Source organism: Phacochoerus africanus, chromosome 3 (genome assembly GCF_016906955.1).
Source record: "Phacochoerus africanus isolate WHEZ1 chromosome 3, ROS_Pafr_v1, whole genome shotgun sequence".
Lineage (NCBI taxonomy): Eukaryota > Metazoa > Chordata > Mammalia > Artiodactyla > Suidae > Phacochoerus > Phacochoerus africanus.
The window spans coordinates 131,378,006-131,396,063 of record NC_062546.1 but is presented as its reverse complement, the minus strand read 5'-3'; the positions used below and the strand labels follow the sequence as shown (position 1 = coordinate 131,396,063).

The 18,058-nt window shown below is 44.3% G+C and overlaps 1 protein-coding gene across 3 annotated transcripts in view; it reads right to left on the bottom strand.

Annotated features, from left to right (window-relative positions):
* The window catches only part of TANC1 (tetratricopeptide repeat, ankyrin repeat and coiled-coil containing 1), a 244,305-nt gene extending 227,153 nt beyond the window's left edge, over positions 1-17,152 (bottom strand). For 2 of the 3 annotated variants that reach the window (XM_047772673.1, XM_047772675.1), the window contains exon 1: positions 17,002-17,136. The gene's annotated coding sequence lies outside the window, so the exon portion shown is untranslated. Of the gene's footprint in view, positions 1-17,001 lie in introns of all 3 variants that reach the window. The other variant, XM_047772674.1, reaches the window with a different exon arrangement.
* Positions 17,153-18,058: the final 906 nt, after the last annotated feature.

Sequence of the window (18,058 nt, the reverse complement as noted above, 5' to 3'; positions counted from 1 at the left end):
GTTACCAAAGGGGAAATGTTGGGGGGAGGAATAAAATGGGAGGTTGGGATTGACATATACACATTACTATATATGAAGGGATGGGATTAAGATGGACAGGAACTCAACTTCTCTCCTAAAAACAACAAAATCTACAACCAAATGCTGAACAATCCTCAATCAAATGGACCAGAAACCTTCAAAAAGATATCCTACTCCAGAAGACAAAGAGGAGGCCACATCAAGAGGTAGGAGGGGCGATTATGTGGTATAAGCAACCCCATACCTCCTGGGCGAGAAGCCCCACAGAATGGAAAGTAACTGTATCACAGAGACCCACCTACAGGAGTGAGAGCTCTGAGCCCCACATCAAACCCCCACGCATGGGAATCTGGCACTGGGAGAAAGAGCCCCCGGAGTATCTGGCATTGAAGGCTGGTGGGGCTTGTGCACAGGAGCTCCACGGGACTGGGGGAAACGGAGACCTCATTCTCAAGAGGCACAAACAGACTTTAGGGTGCACTCGGTCCCAGGGCAAAGCAGGGTCTTCATGGGAATCTGGGTCAGTCCTGGCTGTGCTTCTTGGAGGACCTCTTGGGAAAACAGGGGTGAATGTGGCTTGTTGTGGGGGAAGGAAATAAGAGCCAAGCTCTTGAAAATCTTCATCAGCAGGCCTTTCTCTGGAGGTGGCCATTTTGGGAAAATCTGGCCCCACCCATCAGTGCTGAGAAGCCCCAGGACAAACAACAATCCAGGTGGGATTCACAGCCCCACCCATCAGTAAACAGGCTGCCTAAAGAACCCCCAGGCACACAGCCGCCTCTCACCTCACCCAGAGACAAAGCCCCACCCACCAGAGGGATAGGAATCAGTTCCACCTACCAGTGGGCAGGCTTCAGTCCCTCCCATCAGGAAGCCTACAGCAAGCCCCCATACCCACTTCAGCCACAAGGGGGGCAGACACCAGAAGGAAGAGAGGCTGCAACTCTCTGTAGCCTTGTCTGTAAAAAGGTCACCACACCAAAAACCTATACAAACGAAAAGTCAGAGAACTATAACTCAGATGAGGGAGAAAGGAAAAACCCCAGAAAAGCAGCTAAGTGATCAGGAGATGCTCAGCCTCCAGGAAAAAGACTTTAGGCTGTTGGTGCTGAAGATGAGGCAAGACATTGGAAGTAACCTGGAGGCAAAGATGGATCATTTACAGGAAACACTGAACAAAGAGATCCAAGATATAAAACTTAAGCAAGAAGAGATGCAAAATGCAGTAACTGAAATAAAAAATTCATTAGAAGCAGCCAACAGCAGCATACAGGAGGCAGAAGAACGAATAAGCGAGGTGCAGGACCGATTCGTGGAAATCACGGATGCGGAACAGAAAAGAGAAAAAACACTGAAAACAAATGACAAGAGTCTCAGAGAACTCTGGGACAACCTTAAACGCATCAACATCCGTATTACAGGGGTGCCAGGAGGAGAAGAGAGAGAGAAGGGGACAGAAAACATATCTGAAGAGATACTAGCTGAAAACTTCCCTAACATGGGAAAGGAACCACTCACTCAAATCCAGGAAGCCCACTCAGTACCATAGAAAATAAACCCAAGGAGGAGCACCCCGAGACACATATTAATCAAACGGACCGAAATTAAAGACAAAGAGAAAATCTTGAAAGCAGCTAGGGAAAAGAAACAAACAACATACAAGGGAACCCCGATAAGGTTATCAGCAGGTTTTTCAGCAGAAACTCTGCAGGCCAGAAGGGAGTGGCATGATATACTTAACATGATGAAAGGAAAAAACCTCCAACCAAGATTACTTTAACAGCAAGGCTCTCATTCAGATTGGAAGGCGAAATCACAAGCTTGACAGAGAAGCAAAAGCTAAGAGAATTCAGCAACACTAAGCCAGCTTTACAACAAATACTAAAGGAACTTCTCTAGGCAGAAAAGAAAAAGGCCGCAACCGGAAACAAAAATACCACAAATGACAAGGCTCACCAGTAAAGGTATATATACAGTCAAGGTACGAAATCATCCATGCACAATTACGCCACTAAAATCAGAAATCGTGAGAAGAGGAGGGTACAAATGCAGGACACTGGAGATGCAATTAGAATTAAGAGACCGACAACCTAAAACAATCTCATGTATATATATATATAGACTCTGATATGAAAACTTCAGAATAACCTGCAAACCAAAAATCTACAATTGAGACACAAACAAATAAGAAAAATCAACACATTACTATATATGAATGAGTGAGGAACAAGAACCTACTGTATAGCACAGGACAATCTACTCAACATTCTGTAATGACCTATATTATATAAGAAAAGGACATGAAAAGAAATGGATATATGTGTACATATAACTGATTCATTTTGCTGTACACCTGAAACTAACAACCCTCTAAGTCAACTATACTTCAATAAAATTAAAAAAAAAAAAAAAAAAAAGATAGTCTGGGCCATTCAGAACCAAACATTCTCAAAAGTATGACCCTGTTGCAACTTATCACACCCTAAGATCTTGATACACATGCAGTTGCCAAACCCCTCTCCAGACCTACTGAAACACCAGTTACAGGCAGGCCTGGAAATGTACATCCAGAATAAGCACCCCAGCAACACGACAATGCCTGGAACTATGGGCTACAGGAGTAGGGGCTGTCACCCATCTCTTCCCACAGAAGGCCTTCTCCAAGCCCACCCAGAGGACAGGAAGCACTTTCTACAGGAAGGTAGGGATGCATCTCAAGAACCACATTTCCCGGAGTTCCCGTCATGGCTTAGTGGTTAACAAATCTGACTAGGAACCATGAGGTTGCGGGTTCGATCCCTGCCCTTGCTCAGTGGGTTAACGATCCAGTTGAGCTGTGGTGTAGGTTGCAGACGCGGCTCGGATCCCGCGTTGCTGTGGCTCTGGCATAGGCCAGTGGCTACAGCTCCGATTCGACCCCTAGCCTGGGAACCTCCATATGCCGCGGGAGCGGCCCAAAGAAATAGCAAAAAAACAAAACAAACAAACAAACAAAAAAGAACCACATTTCCTAATGCCTACTGGGCTGGGGGTTTCCGTTGCATATCCCAGAGGAGCCCTGAGCCCGGCCCCTCCCCTCCTGAGAGAGTTCTCTCCATGCCTTATGCCATTCATCATCCACACCTCGCTGCCCAGCCTGGAAGCAGCCTTGACCTCTACCTTTGGTCAGCTGCCAAGTACTCCTTTTCTATTCTGGAAGAAGCCTCCGTTCCAGCACAAAAAATCATCTCCCCACCCCCTGCACCTTTCTATGTTCCAATCCCCCTGTTCTAACAGCTCAGCAACACAGGAGTGTCAACCTGAGTTCAAATCTTGACTGAGCCCCTTCCCCTTTCTGAAAAATGAGGATAATGACAGCAGCACCCTGAAAAGTTTCTGTGAACGTGACGTGAGCCAGGGCACCCTAAATGCACAATGAAAGGTATTCAGCAGACTTTCTTGTTCTCTTCCTCCAGCTAACTTGGGCCTCAAACATCATCTCTCACCTGACCTACTTTAAAAGCCTCATGACAGAGAGCCCCGCTGCCCATCTGTCCCCAGGCCAGTCTCTCCTTCATGCCACCGACTGCCACCAAAGCTTTCCTCCAGCACGTGGCTCTAATTACATCATCTCCCTGCTTTAAAACCTTTGACAGCTATCACTTGCTTTACAGGATCAAGTCCATACTTCTTAGCCTGGCAAGTAAGGCCTTTTGCAATCTGGCTCTCCCTTCCCTGCCACTGCACCCAAATGCCAGGCACCATCTGTTCTAGTAACAACACCCTAAACATGACTGGTATTTTCATGCCTCCCCAGCCTCTGCTTATCGTCCCATCTTTAGAGAAAGCCCCTCACCCTCTTCCCCACATGGCATCCTTCACCTCCTCCCTGACGCCCTCCTGGGCCACCGACTCCTCCTCCCCTGCCTCATCCCCCTCCCCGCCGTCCTCGTCTCCCCTGCTGCACAGGGTCTCGCTGGCATCTGTACTCCTCAGACTGAGACACAGAGCTGGGCCTCAAACTCAGAAGGGCACAATGACAAAAAATATTCGCTGGGAAAATAAATGCAAGACTTCCGCCACCTTTTGACAAGTGAAAACAGTTTCTAATTTGTCAAACGGTTAACACCTTCATGGTCACTTTTTATTTCTAAAACTCCTAAGAATATTATGTTCACTGAACTAAGACTGCTCTTAATGAAAAAGCAAAAAAAAAAAAGTGAAAGGTGAAATATCTATAAATCCCATCTGCTTAGAACTCCATCACTATCTCTCTAAAAATGATGTCTTCTAACTTTTTCCAAGATGGGAAGGGGGAAAGCACACTCTTAGATTCTTCCTGGCTAGACTTTTGGTATATGGGCCTGGACAGTTTAAGGAGTCCTTCTTGCTACAACAAAACGTTTCAGAAAGAAAAAGATAAACAAAACTGTTAACTTCATGGTAGGAAAAAAATGCAAAAAAAAAATCTTTAGCAGAGCTGGACTTGAGTGCCCTGAGGGAATCAAGGCCATTCTCAGAGAGCAGGTACTGCCCGGTAGAGAGCAGTGTGAGCCCTGGTCTTCTTCCTGAGAACTTTTCTTGCACAAGCCATTAACAAACCAAATGCCCCAGATTTCAAAACAGCTGATAGAAGAAAACTCATCTGGCTTTCCCCATTAATGCCTATTTAAGCAGACTCCAGTTTCTTGGCTTTTGCTGTTCAAAGGTAGGGTACATGAATTCTCCCTTTCCACGCGTGCTTCACACAGCACAAGCCAATAGGGACAGTCCTTGCTCCTAGAGGATCCAGGGCTCTTCAGGAAAGCACCAATGCCTCTCCTATGCAAGGAAGCTGCCTCCCTGGCTGGCCAGGGCCCCATGCATAAATAAATGCACTCGGATGACTTGAGTGTGGCACCACAGGCTTACTCCATCTAAATAAAATGAAGTTTATTATTCTAAACCACACTTGAGCAAAACTCTACTGAGGTCTGCAGAGCATCTCATGTTCTCCCAGGCTTAGTAAATAAATGGACTTTTTAAATACTGATTTTCATTAAAACCAGACGGTTTGTGAGCAATATGCTCATGCCAATAATAAAATGCCCTCTTTATTCTCTGGTTCCTTCTCCTCTATATAATACTACCTAAAAATGTCCCCCTTGTTCAAAACATTTCATATAAACGTCTAATTGTTTTAATATAAGCAACTGACAAACTGGGTATACAGGTTATCTTGAAATCAAGCTCTTATCTGGACTTCTGTAATAAGTATCCTGAAATTAGCCATGTTTAAAACACTCAGAACAAACAGAAATGTCTATTCAATTACTGATCCAGAATTAAGAGAAGAAGGGAGAAAAGGCCCTGGGCTTGTTAGTATTTTATATAGGTTCTCACCTCTAGTCTTGGCAAGAACCCCATGGAACAGGAATCACTACCCTCATTTTTCTTTTTTTGCCTTTTTTTTTTTTGCTATTTTAAGGCTGAAACCACGGCATATGGAGATTCCCAGGCTAGGGGTCAAATCAGAGCTACAGCTGCCAGCCACAGCCACAGCCACAGCCACAGCCACGCACGATCCTACACCACAGCTCACGGCAATGACGGATCCTTAACCCATTGAGCAAGGCCAGGGATTGAACCCTCATCCTCATGGATACTAGTTGGGTTCTTAACCCACAGAGCCACATATCTGTATTTTAAAAGAGGAGGAGTAAAAAGGAATGTGTGTGTGTGTGTGTGTTTAGTGTACTATTATAGTTACAAAGTACATGCTCTGTCCTAGGCCCCTTATTATTCACAACAGGAAAATTATAATGTATTCTTGCCCATTAAAGGGTGAAACATCAGACTGTGCTGAGAACTGCCTATGATAGCTTCCATCCATCAAACAAAGCTACTTTTTATATACCATGCTATTCTTCATTAAGACACACAAAACTCCTTTAAATTTAATTTTTCCCAGACTTACAACAAGCATTGGAAAGATACCAAGGGAAAAAACTTAAACATCAAATTAAGTTAGTAAAGTCAGTTATGATATGAACTTTTATTTACATGTCTGAGTTTCCAAGACAATGTACATATAAAATCATCACCCTAAGGGTATTTAGATTTATGCCTGTACTTCGAATCAGCATAAGCATTTGTCAGAAAGATAGTCTATTAAAATTTATCTAATAGAGATAAAATTAACACATATTCCTAAATTAATGTGTTTAGAAATAAATCTTTATAGAACAGTGTTTTGCCATTACAACTCAGATGCCTTGTCATTCCAAAGAAAAGTCTACCACCAGAAATGTTTAATACTCAAGTCCTTTTTTACCCAACAGTCGTGTGGTTTATAGTCTTAAGATACAGTGAAAACGTATATCCATTTAACCAGGCCAACTATTCAGAATACCACTATGTTTCCAACCGCAACTGGAATAAATTAAACTTGCACACCTTTCCCTTAATATACTAATAAAATTAATTTCCAAACGAACTCTAAGCCATTATATTTTTAAAAAGGACTTATGAATTACTAAATTAGTATTAGTATTATTGTCTTTTTGCCTTTTCCAGGGCCGCACGTGGCATATGGAGGGTCCCAGGTTGGGGGTCGAATTGGAGCTACAGCCACTGGCCTTCGCCAGAGCCACAGCAACACCAGACACTAGCCACGTCTGCGACCTACACCACGGCTCACAGCAACGCCAGATCCTTAACCTACTGAGCAAGGCCAGGGATCGAACCCGCAACCTCATGGTTCCTAGTCAGATTCATTAACCACCGAGCCATGACAGGAACTCCTGAATTGCTAAATTAAACTGCCTGTCCCCAAAGCATATGGAGAAAGAAAGCATAGTCTAGGGCCTCTTCTTCAAAAACTTCATAACCTGAATCTAAATACACCTTTAGATCTAAACTCTAGTTTACAGGAAAAACAGGACAAATGAACAAGGTAAACAATATCAACAAGGAAACAAATTCAGATACATTCTCTTTTAAAAGTCAAAAGGGGAGTTCCCATCATGGCACAGCGGAAACAAACCCGACTAGAAACCATGAGGTTGCCGGTTCAATCACTGGCCTTGCTCAGTGGGTTAAGGATCCGACATCGCCATGAGCTGTGGTGTAGGTTGCAGACATGACTTGGATCTGGCATTGCTGTGGCTGTGGCGTAGGCCAGCGGCTATAGTTCTGATTGGACCCCTAGCCTGGGAACCTCCATATGCCATGGGTGTGCCCCTGAAAAAACAAAACACTCCGGGGGGGGAAAAAAATGTACCAAAGTTTGTCAGGTAAAGTTATATGATGTCTGGGATTTGCTTTAAAATAGTACAGCAAATTCAATGATCCAGTATTTTCTTCTGGCTAAAAGATGCTTTGCACAAAAGTTTCTAGAATGCAATGCATTTGGGAAATACTAAATCCTGTTTCCCTCCAAGAAGAATCAGAATGAACATTAGAAATAAGGATGTTCAAAAGTCCTGCAGTTAAAAATACCTGTTTTACTTTGGTTAATCCAGATTTTCCTGCTTATGTGAACATAAAACTTTGTTTCCCTGAATAACGTCTATTAATTTCCTGAGAATCTGTTGCCATGGAACCCACTTTGGGAACTACTCCTTTATCTAGATAAATGACTCCAAAGATTCTCTTAAGTCACATGCATGCTTTAAGACCCCTGAATAATAAAAATTTCACAGTTGCATCCATTTACAATTTAGGAGCTGCTCTCTTTTTCTGTCTTTTGCATCTGTAAATAATCATATTTAATCTTTAAGTCAACATGTTTTAATTTATATCACTCTGTAATACGAAAGAATTGTATTGCAAAATTTTCCTTAAATGGACTTAAATTTTACTCATTCACATCCACTTCCTTGGAAATTTACAATGGAATAAATTTCAAAGTCTGAAGTTTCAAAACACACCTAGCTTTCACTTTGAAAACTGTCTTGAGATATGTCAAAGGGTTTCTCTCCCGTGACTCCTCAAAATAAGTTACTGGCTTCACAATAACTAAGCACAAAACATAACCTGAAATCAAAACTCTTCGACAATCTTTCAGGTGATACTTAAGGGTTCCCAGTAACTCACCTCAAACACCCCCAGATTTCCATCTTTATGCACCAGAAGTGATCCCATTCTTATAAACAGATCCTGTGGGTATATGAACAACTAAATCCCAAGACAGATTCCCCTTATCACAAATTCTTACTCCATGGCTAAAAGTTTTATAGCAAGCTTTGAACTAATATCTGTTGTACATGTGAGGAAAAACTGCATCCTGTTCCAGTTAAGAGCCCCAACACTTTTTAAAAAGCCCTTTAGAAATTCACTTAAAAGGAAACAAAACGAAAAAGAATGTATATATGTATGCGTGACAGGGTCACCTTGCTGTACAGTAGAATATTAACAGAACACTGTAAACCAGTTATAATAGAAAAAATAAAAATCATTAAAAAACAAAACAAAATGGGTAACAAAAGAAATCTTTTTTTTTTTTTGTCTTTTTCCATTTTTCTTGGGCCGCTCCCGCGGCATATGGAGGTTCCCAGGCTAGGGGTCCAATCGGAGCTGTAGCCACTGGCCTATGCCAGAGCCACAGCAACGCGGGATCCGAGCCTCGTCTGCAACCTACACCACAGCTCACGGCAACACCGGATCATTAACCCACTGAGCAAGGGCAGGGATCGAACCCGCAACCTCATGGTTCCTAGTCAGATTCGTTAACCACTGCGCCACGACGGGAACTCCGTAACAAAAGAAATCTAAGCCAGAAGTCACTTCCTTTTTCTTTCTTGCTTTTTAGGGCCGCACCTGCGGCATATGGAGGTTCCCAGGCTAGGGGTCTAATTGGAGCTACATCTGCCGGCCTACACCACAGCCACAGCAAAGCTGGATCCTTAACACACTGAGTGAAGCCAGGGATTGAACCCACATCCTCATGGATCCTGGTCAGGTTTGTTAACCACCGAGCCATGAAAGGGAATTCCTAGAAGTCACTTCTACACGGAAAGAATCAAGTTTGACATCTCCCTTGCATCTCGGAGGCAATTTATAACGTTCAAAACCCTGGAGAGATGCCTGTTTTCCATCATGATAGCATATATCTCATATGGCTCGACTTGAAAGCTGACAATTTGTCAACCTTCAATTATCGTTCCCATGGAGACAATAGTGCATAAAGAATTTGATTCAGCTGGGCAGTGCAGAGTCTATCACCTCCCGTCTCTCAGTGGGGATGCTCGAGCCAGACCCTACCAGGGAACAATGTCCCATGAGTTTGCTTAGGGGTACCTGCAAGCACCTAGCTGTCCATAGACATGTAGCTCTCCACAAATGTCACCCTCCAGGCCTTTCCTGCTACTCCACGAGGAGAGCAGACTCTCCTCTGACCTCACGGTACCTGCCCAGGATTGTCCAGTAACATCTTTGTGCCATCACCCCATGAAACTTTCCATTTTCACCCATGCTGGTGTTCCCATGTGAAAGAAGAACCACATGTAACTGCAGACAGCAAGAGTGAGGACAGACAAAACAGCTTTGGAATACAAGTGACCCTGGCTTGGATCCTGGATCCTCCTGTCTTGCCCTCAGATCCCTCACATGTATACAGTGCTCTCTACCTCCTTAAGCTGTCTGGCTGGAGGACAGACCCTCCCCAAGGTAACAGGCCCAGAGCAAATTTATACGTTCTCTGCCTGCCTCCATTTCTCCCAGAAGGAGAAACAAGCGATTTTAAAAAATGACTACAGCATGCCAGGACCCCAACCATCAAGAAGCCTACAACCCATAGGTAAAATAAGCAGACAAACAACTTACTAATAAAAAGCAAAAAGAGAAAAACATAATCAAGGTACAAGCAGTGTGCTAAGGGGATTAGATAGAAGGACTATTTAGATGCAGAAGAGGGAAATCAGAAAAATGTGAATGAGAAAGCAATATCTACTTGAGCTGCACCTTGAAGGACAATGCAAACTTCAGTGGTGGGCGGAGGGCAGACCCAGCCTCCTCAGGCAAAACTGAAAAGTATGACCTTTACGGAATGGGCAGGAGCTTAGTGGCAGAGACAAAGGGAGCACAATGGAGAAGAAACTTGCAAACCAGATCGCAGAGAATTTTGAAACTCATGAATAAAAGCAGAATAGCCAGGGCTCTTATCTGTCCTGCACTAGCTATGGTGCTTTCAGCTGCAAGTAACATATATGACAATAATCGATTTAAACTGTGGTCTCAAAACTTTTTCATCACGCAGCCCTAATAGTAAAAAAATTAAACATGTACCCTCAATAATTTATACATTATTAAAACACTAGCGTTATGAATTACATGTTTACTGTTATATTAAATACATTATAAAACATCCATTAAAAATATGCAAAGAATGATTCAAGCAGTATTCTTGTTTATTTTTATTTATTTATACACATCCATACACAATTTTGGTGCCAACTTATTAAATTTGACTTAAAAGTCATTTCCTAATCTCAAATCATTTTCTTATTCCTGTAGATTTACATCATTACCATTAATCTTCTTTGCAATAATTTTTTTAAGCCATTTGCCTATTTTGTGGGAATTGGTTTACTTAAAATTAAATGCTATAACCCATAAATCTATTTACATATTAGAGCTCACCAAAGGCAAGAATAAGAATGAGGGTACCACTGTCAATTTCACCCAGTTGTAAAATGCCTACTCTTCCCTCAGGAGACCCCATATAACCTAAGTGACAGAAGACCCCATATAACCTAATTGACAGAAAACCCCATATAATCTAAGTGACAGAAGACTTTCAGATATAGCAACCAGGTTCAACTGGCCTATTTTTTTTTTTCTAGGTAAACTTATAAAATTTTCTTTCTTCCCATATTGGATGGTCTGGCACATTCCACTTTGGAGATCACTGCCTCAAACGATAATAAAAATATTCCCACATAAGAAGTTCTGAGTCACAGTGGTTTTAGCATTAGTTCAGTAGCTAAAAAAAGTCACTGTGGTCTTAAGCCCCTTTCATCTTTGTACTCTGTGATTTTCAGTGTCAACCTATTTTATTCTGCTGACAATCTTAGGTTCCCAATATGGTGAGACCCAAAGTTGTCACACACTTACTCATTAACCACTCACTAGCAACAGGTGCAGTATTACTAGAGTTGACTTGGCTTAAGATTCACTCCCTGGGGTTAGGGACACACCCAACCTACCCTGAAGCACATGACCAATGGAAAACTAATCAAAAGCAGGGTTGTGTTATCAAGTAATGTGGTAAATTATTACATCAGTGGCCCCTGAAATGAATCATGTAACCACTAGAGCTTGAGTGAGCCTAGACCCAGGCGAAAAAAAAAAAAAAACCACCCAGCTGAACCCAGCTCCAATTTCTGAAAACTAAGCAAATAAAGAGTTGCTGGTTTAAGCCACAAGAAGGAAGGGAGGACCAGGATGGGGAATGTTGTGGTGCAAGCAAGAAACTATCCCTGCCAGAGCACTCCATGTATGTAGGACAATGGGTAAAGAAAGAACCATACTATTTCATTTCCACAGAATTTTTTTAAATTCAATCATCTAGTACAGAGTCAGCAAGCACTCAGTAACATTAATAATTGATGTTACTAATCCCAAGTAATTTAGAATAAAGCATGGCAGAGAGAGAGAAGAAATAATGGGTTACATGGGAATAATGACCAACTCCTGTGTTTTTTGCAGTAATTCAATACCCTGTTACACAAGTGCCTGTGCACGCAGCAATTCAAACCTCCACAGAATGTGGAAAAGTCTACTACACTCAAGACTACAGGGTATATATCACAGGAGCATTAAAAATGTTCATATTCTCTGGCATATCAGTATGTTGTTATGACCAGCAATACCACTTTTGGAAACATATCTCGCATTAGACAGCGAGCTCTGTTTACCCAGCTCCCTCCCTCTCCCATTAACAATAACCCCCTTCTTTGTGGGATATTTTGTCTCCCCACAGTCCCATCTTGTGGGTCTAATGGCGACTCCCAACAGTTACTCTCCTTTGGCTGGCATCAGGCCAATCCAGATTCTCTCCAGCGTTTTCCCCAAACTGGAACTAAGAACAAAGAGTCAGTTTCTTGATGATGTGAGGTTTTGAAGCTACTAGTAGCCAGGTACCCCCATATGCTGGGCCCTGTGATTTAAGGATGAGTAAATCACATCAGAGCCTGATAGCTTAAGAGAGATTTCTTTCCAGAGACATTTCTTTCCAAAACACCTAAATGTCAAAATGGGCTGGTTAAATAAATTATAGTAATGTATGTAATGGGTTTACTAAATAGCCATTGAAATGGTGCCAAAGAAGAATGTACCATTATGACAGGGGGAAAGCACATCAGATATGTATATACTGTACTTTAAATTATGCAAATACATTATATATGCACCTGTATGTCAAATCTTTTTCGTATTTCTTAAAAAGAATATGTTATATAAAATCCTATTTTTGCATGAGTTTCTATGCATGGAAAGGTCACAGCCAAGTACTTCTTAGAGACTTCCCCAACTCTGACCCCAACTCACAGAGGTAATAAGCCTCTGTTCTGGGTGAGGCAGGGAGGGTGGTGAGTGGTAAGTCAGCGTGGCTCTGGATGGCTGAACATCCTGGGTTCACATCTATATCCAGTAGCAGCTAGAACATTTTTACTTATAAATTCCCTGGTAGTGGCAAAATCTGTGCTAAAATTCAGGGACTCTGCCATCCCTCTGCAATACTTCTCTTGTCTTTGACATGCCTACCTATGGGACTCTTCTTTCCAGAATATTCTCCTTGATCACACACACTGCAAGAGCCCCTAAAGATCTACCCCAGAAGGGCAGCCCTCATCAGCAACACAGCCAAAGCAAACCAGAACCCCTTCTACTCTACCTAAGATAATGTTCCCCGATAGCCTTCTTTAGCAAAAGTCCTCCCCTATCATTCAAAATCCATGCTCCTGATAAAAAACAAAACAAAAACAGAAGCCATTCTTCTGCTTGTCCCCTTCCAGTACACTGATAACACAGTCTCCCAACTTCAGCAACAAACCCTGCTTCATAACCCACTCTCCCCACACACATCTGGAAATGGCAGCCTCTTTACTACTTAGCCATTGATGCATCCTTTTCCTGAGGTTTAAACCCCCTTGCTTAGTATGTTGAAAAGACAGCCTTCTGAGAATAAGTTTAAAAAGCTGAAGATGGACAGGGTGCTCAGACATAAAAGAGCCTATAGCTTAGCACATAATTTTATTTTAGAGCCTTTTAAAGAAAATCCATACCAGCTTCCAGATGAGTGTCAAATTACACTTGGCTCTCTTAAATAGGCAAGCAGGACACAATACAAACAGAGTCACAGTGAAAATGGGTCACCTGCAGCCTACTATTTCTTTACCATTAAACCAATAGCATAAGGGAAGAATTTATTTAGCACAGAAAGTGCTACAAAATCAGACTCATCCAGACATCAGTAGAAAGAGCCCAAGAACGATGACATTAAAAATGGGACATTTATCCAGGCTTTGTAATTCAGCTGAGAGATACCAAGATGAAAGGCAAATGATATCTTTATTACTTATTTTAAGAAAGACGTACAGATTTGAGAAGTGATTTCCTTAAGAATGCTGTCTGGGTCACTAGTCAAGATTATAAATCACTCTAGACCCTGAAGCCTACTTAATAAAAAAGAAGTTGAAAACAAACAAATGATTAGTTTGAGGTATGTGAATTTCTGAAACTCTCTTGGGGAGAAAGTTTTATTACCATTATTACTGAACTGTTTTTAATCTCTGACATCAAAGCATAGATGTTAACCCTGGGGTTCTGAAACCAGAATAACCCATAAATAAAATATTATGAGAAAATGTCACATATTAACATAAGTCTGTTTGTCAAGTTTTTGCCAACTGACTTTTGACTCCATGAATAGAGATATGCGAGCAGAAATAGGGAGACTCCAAAGACCTAGAGTTCAACTCCACCATTTACAGATGATATCAAGCAAACTGATCTACCTTGCCCACACTCAGTTTACTTAACTGGGGGTTTAAGGATAAAATATGTAAGTAAAGCCCTTTATAAACCCCAAAGTACTGTTCAAATAGTACAGCACTAGCTCCAGAATGCCTACATTTCTCAAACTACTGGATAGTCACAAAACTATAGGGTTAAAAGGTAATCCCATTTTAGGGGTAATAAGGATGAGAAAACTAAGACCCAGAAAGGATTAAAAGTCTAGAGTACAGAAAACACTTGTAAACTGGTGGGAGGTAAAGGGAAAATTCTAGTTTTTCTACCACTGACATATGCACTTAAAAGATGGTTCAAAACAAAGCTATCCTAGGGACTAAAGCAAAACACTCCCCAGCAATACATAGATCTCTTCTGCTTTATTTTGCTTTTGTAAACTTTACTCCTATAATTTACAAGTTAAACTAAACTTTTCAACAGAAAGATAAAAAATAAAGCCATCTCTGACTATGAGACTCAAAATCTACTTGTAACCCAACTCAGACAAAAACCTTTACAATCGGGTTAAAAATGTCTTCTGGAAACATCAACATAACATTAACCTCCAGCTATGATGGCAGGCATCATTATAATATGGATTACAGCTCTACCAGCCCAGGGATACTGATTTTAATGTTGCCCAAAAGATAAAGAATTAATCAGCAACTCAGAGGGAGATGTTGCCTAAAAATGAACAATTTAACAGAGAAAATTCCGTTGTCTTTACATTTGCATCCTCGGTCACCCACTATCAAAAACCCACTATGGCACCAGATAAATTGTGTGTGGTTAAAGAGACAAAATGTTCTTTTTTTCTACAGGCTGTTATGGGAAACAGAAAAAGGCTGACTACGAATGGGTTATGTTTTAGTTCCACGGTGGACATGAATTATGATAATTTAGACATTCTGGTGGTTAAACCAAAGAGGCAGGAAAAACACGGCTTACAAGTCCCTGCAAAAGTTAAATTTGTGGCATCACAGCTGAAAGACAGGGTCATGGAAAGCGACCTGAAATTTATTTCTGGACTTTCCTGCCTCCACTAAAATCGATGACACTATTTCCCATCTCTTATTGTCAAATCACAACAGTCCGGAAGCCTGGACTGAATTCACTTGGCAGGTAACAGGAGCAACCCTAGGAGGAAGTCCTGAAGGATGTCAGATACCATATTTCCTTTACTCCCACATACTTTTCATCTTAATACCTCCAGGATATATTTACCATGAGCTCTGACACCCAACAAGCATTCTGGTGGACACAAACTGGCATACTCTACTGAAGGTCCCTTGCGAGATCTTTAAGAAGCTTAGATGGGTAAAACATTCAGACTACCACTATAATGAACATCTCTGGATGGCTCGTAAATTCTTTCATTCCCAGCAATCAAGAAGCAGCTGTTAAAATCCTGGAATCCTCAGAGTAGCAGATCTTAAATACCTCCAAGCTGGCCAGGAAGTTTCCCAACTGCTTTCTTCTCCTTCCCCTCCCCCACCCTAGGAGTGCCAGCCTGGCAGGAATAAAGATGACCCAGGAAGGAAAATGAGAGAGAGTAGCGGATCTGGTGAAAGCAGAGATACAGACTGCCTTCATGGCTGCTACACAGAAATACCAACTCTCTGTACCCACTAACCCGGTTTCACCTTTCCTCTCCCATCTCCACCCTCTACAAACAGATTAACTTCTGCAGCCTGAGGGTCTGGCATTTCAAATTAACGACCTCAGCAGTCCTAAACCCAATTCCTCAAAGATCCTAAACCAGGCACTTCCTTTCCTTGCCAGAGTGGGAGGCCCATCTCACGGGAAGATTCAGCTTCCTATATCTTGTAACCTTCCCAGACTTCGATTCTTCTAGGGTCAAGTTCAAGACGAAGATGCCCTCCTAACCTCCCCGAGTTTATTCCAGCAAGGAAGGGCGCTACCGAGACGAGTACCATCCCTCGAGGCACCGGGATCTGGGGCTGCCAGGAGTTTGGCTGGAGGGAGTTGGTACGGGAAAGACTGTCACGGAGCCGGGTGACCTCCGAACCCCCGGGCGCAGCGCCGTATTTCTACCTGGCCACCGCCGCATTTCCTCCCGGAGCCTCACACAATAAGTGAAGTAAGTTTTGAGAACGCCGGTCTAGCGACGTCTCTGTCGGCAAACACCGCACACAATGCCTTAGGGCTTCCTTCCTCGCCAGCCGTTCCGGAAAGCTCCAGCGCCAAAGCCGGGAGCCCCTCACACCCACAACGTGGCGCGCCCGCACCCCAAAGTCCTGCAGGAAGAACTTGCCCCCGATATATGTTTCCCAAAAGAAGTAAGCACGCTTCACTCTCCAAGAACGGGAGGGTACATAACCTTGATACAATTCCAACTCTCCTTCAATCTCTAATCCTAATTCACCTACCCCTCCCCCCAAAAAACGTGGATATACTCATCGCAATGTTCTTGGAAGCGAAGCAATACTTTCAACTCTGCTGGGGTTTAAGTTCACGCGTCAACTTCGCGACCCGCGCTCACCTACACTCCCGGGGCGCCCTGGACCCCACGGTGGCAGGCGCACCTCTCCCCCGCCTCTCCTGCCCCAGGTACCAGGCGCAGCCAGGCCCTTGCCAAGCCCAGAGGCTACAGAGGAGGCGGGAAGAGGGGCGCGGAGACGCGCCGGGCGGGGGTGGTCCCGAAACTCCAGCGTGCCGCCGCGCGTTCCCAGTGCCTCCGAACCCCAGCTCCACCCGGGGCCCGCTCGGTCCGTCGCAGTGGGGAAGCTAAAAGAAGGCACCGATTCTCCAGAGACGCCAGGACCAAGGCCCGGAGCGCCCAACATGTCCGTGCCTATCCCCGGAAAGCTCCCGGGTGTGCCCAGCGAAGGGGGGCAGGGAGGCTCCAGAAACTTTCCCACATGCCTTTCCCCTCTCCCCATCACCCTCTCCTCTTCCCGGGACCCCCAGCTCCCCTCTGCACTGCAGCAGCTGGTCCTGCCCCGGACGTGCGGAGCCCGGCGGCGGCGCCAGAGCGGCGGGAGTTACCTGCAGGGAAAGTTTCCAGCTCCTCCGCGCTGCTCCCCACCCCCAGGGCCGGGCCTCGGGGCGCAGCCAGCTCTGCGCTCCGCGGCTACCTCTCCTCCGACTCCCAAGGCGGCCGCTGCTCCCGCAGCTGCCACAGCTAAGGCTGCGCTCCCGCCCGTCCCCCCGCCTCGCACAGCCCACAGCCGGGCCTCATTGGCAGCGCGAATCCCCGCCCTTGCGCGTGTTCCCGAAGGCACCTTCCTCTCGCGCGCCCGCCCGGGCCGCGCCTCCCGCGCCCCTCCCAGCCCTGGGCTGCGGCGGCTCCAGGGACCCGCTGGGGTGCGGTGCGCGAACTTTCTACAGGGTCCCCCCACCCCCGGCCTTCCCCCAGTGGGGCTAGGCCCCCGAGGCTGCGCTTAGGCCCCTCCAGGATTGGATCAAGATGGGTGATAATCTTTTTTTCAACCTCTACAAATCAGTGAAGTGGCCCGGCCTCCCCCCTCCTTGCTGCTTTTTGAAAGCAGCGGAGGAGGACATATGGGAGCAATTAACCAAGCTGAAGTTTTGGTGGATGCTTTAGGGTGACTTGTGTGGCTTTCTTGAATTTTCTCTGCCTCACTTAACTACACACCACACACACGCGCGCGCGCGCGCTCAAACATTCACTTTCTGGAGCAAGATTGAGTTCAGGCAGATGGAAGGTGTAAGGAGCATCTCGCCTGCTGTGTCTTTTTCTTTCCCAAATGCGAATTAGGGACGTTCAGGAGCCCGTGATTGCCTCGGGCGCCCCTGGGACCAGGTCCCAAAGTCTCCAATCGCTCTGGGGTGGCCCTGTGTTGTTCTGTGCTGTATTTACGCAGGGCCAACATCGTGCTTGTATCGGCGGGAGGAGGGAGGTATGGAGGTAGGAGAAACACAAAGATGCTATTATTGTTTCGGTTGGCAGCAGTAAATTAAATTACCAAGTTTCTAAAATGTATTGTTATACCCCAGCAGAGGAAAACCAGGATAGGGCCCAAAGATTCTGGAGTCCCCCCAAGATCCCAGGCAAGCAATTCAGGCTGGGGGGCTCGGCCCA